Here is a 4,996-nt window from a genome sequence, read left to right on the forward strand (position 1 = left end):
TGTGTGTGTGTGTGTGTGTGTGTGTGTGTGTGTGTGTCCACCCCACCACTTGACAACTGGTGCTGCCTTGTTTATATCACCGTAACTTAACAGTTTGGTTAAATAGACTGATAGAATAGTTACCAAGTTCTAAAAAGGGCCCTTCAAGATGGTGTCCCAACATGGTCGCAGTCCAATGTCTGAAACAAATAAAAGGTAGCAAGTTGCCTTTTGTACACATATCTACATGCACACCATATCATAAGTTTGCTATCAAATGTGAGCTTGACCTGATTTTATAACAACATACAGAAAGTTATTTCAGGATGAGTGACAGATAAAAAACAATAATGTACAGAAAAATTTTAAAGAGCATATTAGAAATAAACAAGTTGTTAGAGGAATCATCAGAGCTGGATTAAGATTTCGTGGGCCCCACCCACTTCGGTTACAAATACTGAAATCCACAAATAAGATTTTCAAAGTGAAAAGAAAAGAGTTAAAGAAAAATTCAATTCATTTCTTACATAGCTGACAATAAGATAAATTCAAACATTGTGATCAAGAAACAGGTTTGCGTGTTTATGAATGAATGAAACTTTTACCCTCTGTTCACCCTAAAGTATACAATAACCTCTGTTTGCCTTCATAAGCTTACTACTATATATGTATATATATATATATAGAAAGCAGCGAATGTATACGGAAACAAGGATGCACACCAGCTCAATTCAATTCGTCCTTAGTCGAAAGACCCTGTTGTCATGTCCTGTTATTATTTTTATTGTATTTGTGTAACATTGTCCGTTTTTTTCTGTCCTTGTTTTTGATTACATTTGCTGCTTTCTTCCAAGGAATCTAATGCTCTTAGCTTAGTTTTTCCTTGGGACTGGCCAGATTGGAGCAATCTCGAGTATAATCAGCTGAAATTGTGAAGATAATCTGGTACTCGACTGAGAAAAGAAAACTCCAAATGACCCGTCCTTGTTTTCTTTGTATCGTCTATTTGAATGTTTTGTTGTCCCGTTTTTGTATCACCTAACTGTCTGGATGTTTTGCATTCTTGTTCCATTTTGTATTTTATATATGCTCTGCATTGACAAGGGGCAACACTCTGAAACTAGTCTGCAGATGCCAAACCAGCAAGGGGAAACTGCTGACCTCCCCTGTTCGAAGGTTATAAAGGACACAGGTTTCGTGTGTCACATAGCTAGCTAGAGGCGATGGCTTCTTGGAGCTAATTCACGGCAGCTTTCGTCCTAATTTTGGGACTGCCATGTTGGCTTGGCGATAACTATTAATTTCCAGTACCGCTGCCGTAGTCTCCTTTAGAGAGACTTAGAAATATTAATAACTCTATATATATATATATATATATATATATATATATATATATATATATATATATATATATATATATATACACATACACATATGTGTATGAGTATGTTGATAACCTTATATTGTGTAGTTCAAAGTTTCTCTACAGTTATCAGTTACTATATGCTATCATACAGCAGGAATACTTGTTTTACTGGATAGACATGTGGAAACCCATTAGTGTACACAGAATTCATGCAAAAAGAAATTTCATCATCATCATCATCATTTAGCACTTGTTTTCCATGCTGGCCTGGGTTGGACGGTTTGACCAGGGACTGGCAAGCCAGTAGGCTGCACTAAGCTCCAATCTGATCTGGCAAGGTTTCTACATCTGGATGCCCTTCCTAACGCCAACCACTCTGAGAGTGTAGTGGGTGCCTTTTATGTGCCACCAGCATGGAACCCAGTCAGGCAGCACTGGCATCGACCACAATCAGATGGTGCTTTTTACATACCACCAGCACAGGAGCCAGTTGGGGGTAGGGGCAGGGGGGATAACCGACAGTGGGAGCCAGTCAGGCAGCACTGGTATCGACCCATGCTTGAATGGTGCTTATTACGTGCACTGAGCACAGGTGCCAGTCAGGCAGCACTGGCATCAGCCACAACTACAATTTCCATTTTGATTTTGATTTGATTTTACGTGACTCAATAAGTCTTCTCAAGTGCACCATATCGCCCAATGATTCAAGGATACTCTTAAATGGGCTGGTTATACCACACTAGTATAGGCCACAGCTGTGATCTCAAAAAGATGGAATGAACAGGCTTTAATCCAAATGCCAATTGTTCTTGTGCATTAGCATCAGCTGTTAATTGCTGAGTTGTTACACATTTTATTTCTATTTTCTATTTTATTTTTTAATTCTTCATAAGTCATTTTATCGCTTATGTGAGAAGAGTTCTGTATTATAAACGCAATTTCTTGTGTAGATGAGTAGCGAACTACAACTACCAAAATGTATCCTAATGGAAATAAGTGAAATGGAGATTAAAAGGTGAGGTGCCTTTTGACAAGTCACCTGACAAGACACATCTGCAGCACCTTATGATGCACCACAACTGCTTGTATAGCATCTCACCAGTGAGGCACTGATTCATGAATGGGTTCGGAAGGCCGACATCTTGGCCGCGATACGAGCCGCGCGATTGTAGTGAATAACAGAGTCTCATGAATTCCATTTTCTTTCTCTCTTATTTTATACATACATACACTGATATATACATCAAAGGTATGTCAGAACCAGGAGGTATTCACATCTTTAAAAACAAGGAATACTGGAGGAACACCCCAATAAAAACATCAATTCAATGCAAACATTACATTGTCCTCTGATATTGTTCTGTGGGACAGGGGACAAAACTCATGCACTGTTGTAGAGGGCAGCTGCCCAGTGGATGTGCCTGTGCATTTAAAAGTGCAGGCAAAAGATTTTTTATGATGAATTAATGCGGAACTTACATCTCTTGTACCCTGACTATGAACTCTCATTTGTACCTACCATCAAAAGTCCATTAGGTTATGTACCAACACGTTTCCAGAAAAAACTAGAAATACACAGTTTCACGGACAAAGAACAAAAGAAACTGACACGGTTTCTCTAAATCCAATATTAGTGGTACAATGATAAGTTGTTAGACAATCCAATAAGTTCTTTATCTGAGGTTCCTATGTGAATAGATGCACACACTTAGGTGTAAGCATCAATAACATATTTACAAACCAGCAACATATTTACAATCCAACCACATATTTACAAACACCAGGATCTCTTTTAACTCAAAAAGTCTTGTCGCTTTGTTAGCTACTGTCTTCAACTCTCCCACAAAGAACTGACATAAAAAGAAAAATCATACATACATACATGGTGGTTGTCTACTCCTTACACAGAGTTTGACCATCTCCTGTACCTACACCTTAGCTCCTTCATGGCGTCTTATGTGGCTTTTTAAACCAGATAATGTTCTGAAAAAACATCCACACAGATTGCACCTCTGATTTGTACTACCAAAACCTGCAGGTAAGTTCTGCTCATTGTGGATCTTAACATGTCTTTTAAGACCCCCATTGGATTTGCAAGCCTTCTGGCACACACCACATTCAAACGTGTGCATATACATACATACATACACAGCGTGGCACCTTGGGCAAGGGTCATCTACTATATCCTTGGGCCAACCAAAGTCTTGTGAGTGAATTCATTAGAGAGAAACTGAGAGAAGCTCATCGTATATATATATATATATATGTATATAGCTATGTGTGTGTGTCTTTGTCCCCCTACCCACCGCTTGACCACCAGTGTTGGTGTGTTTACGTCCCTATAATGTAACAGTATGACAACAGAGACTGATAGAATAAGTATCAGGCTTAAAAAAAAAGTCAGTCTTGAGGTCAATTTGTTCAACTAAAACCCTTCAAGGTGGTATCCCAGCATTGCCGCATTCAAATGACTGAAACAAGTGTAGTGGCTTCATGCAGGCATGGTGTGGATTCAATCCTCGATCACCAAATTTCACTTAACAGTTCAACAGCACTTTTATCACGGTAAAATATTGGGTTGGTGCATAATTATTGCGGCTTTTTTTTCAACAAAAACATCTTTAAATGACGGTCTGACCGTCCGCCAAGCAAATGGGAAGCAGTAATTGAAGTAGATGGTGAATATGCTCCGGAATAATCATTTAAATGTGTTTTTGTTACATGTTGTTATTGTTCTTGTTGAATAAAATTTGTTGAAAAACAGCCGCAATAATTATGCACCAACCCAATCGTTTTTCTGCGAGTGACAGCAGTTACATTTGCCAGATGCCTTCGCTAAACAGAATAATGTCTTTGCTACTTAACTCTTCTAACCTCTTCTAGGCCATCAAAAGTTAGAATAGAGATAACAGGTACCACCAACAAAATTTATTGCTCTCAACAATATGTCTTTCCTTCTAGCTGGTTTTGCATAGTTATAAATACTAGAATTTGGTAAGGCAGTGAACTAAGACCAAATAGCATCATGGCCACAAGCAGGCAGCCACTAAAATGCAAAGAGCCTGAGGGAGAAAGGTTACACAACTTACCTCAACTCTATAACTTTCACTAACTCAATTTCTTTTCTCGTACAGCATTCTACCACTATCTGTGGTTTTCTACTACAATAAGAATGTGTACACACATACAGGCCGAAATTAACTTTCTTAACCTAGCATGCTCCTTCAATTATATCACACCTGCCCGTCGAGGTATGGCATCATATTAAGTAACAGTAAATAAATATTTCTTTACAACTTCGATCCCTGTTCTTTCATATTGCACATCTGCAACAGCAAGACCTGTTACAATTGCTAACATGTATCGTAATACAAACCGTTACACTGGCAACCAATACCTTAACCGTGTCTGTGTGGTAAGTAGCTCGCTTACCAACCACATGGTTCTGGGTTCAGTCCCACTGCATGGCACCTTGGGCAAGTGTCTTCTACTATAGCATCGGGCCAACCAAAGCCTTGTGAGTGGATTTGGTAGACGGAAACTGGAAGAAGCCCGTCGTATATATGTATGTATGTATGTATGTATATATGTGCCTGTATATGTTTGTGTGTCTGTGTTTGTCCCCCAACATCGGTTACCAACCGATGCTGG

At 39.0% G+C, this 4,996-nt stretch overlaps 1 protein-coding gene across 2 annotated transcripts in view; it reads right to left on the bottom strand.

Moving 5' to 3' along the window:
- The window catches only part of LOC106871074 (long-chain fatty acid transport protein 6), a 63,682-nt gene that overhangs the window by 56,191 nt on the left and 2,495 nt on the right, over nt 1-4,996 (bottom strand). Inside the window, exon 1 of one of the 2 annotated variants that reach the window (XM_052977272.1) lies at nt 124-142. The exons of the other annotated variant lie outside the window; for it this stretch is intronic. The gene's annotated coding sequence lies outside the window, so the exon portion shown is untranslated. Of the gene's footprint in view, nt 1-123; nt 143-4,996 lie in introns of those variants that run through there. 2 annotated transcript variants of the gene reach the window in all.

Source organism: Octopus bimaculoides, chromosome 2 (assembly GCF_001194135.2).
Source record: "Octopus bimaculoides isolate UCB-OBI-ISO-001 chromosome 2, ASM119413v2, whole genome shotgun sequence".
Taxonomy (NCBI): domain Eukaryota; kingdom Metazoa; phylum Mollusca; class Cephalopoda; order Octopoda; family Octopodidae; genus Octopus; species Octopus bimaculoides.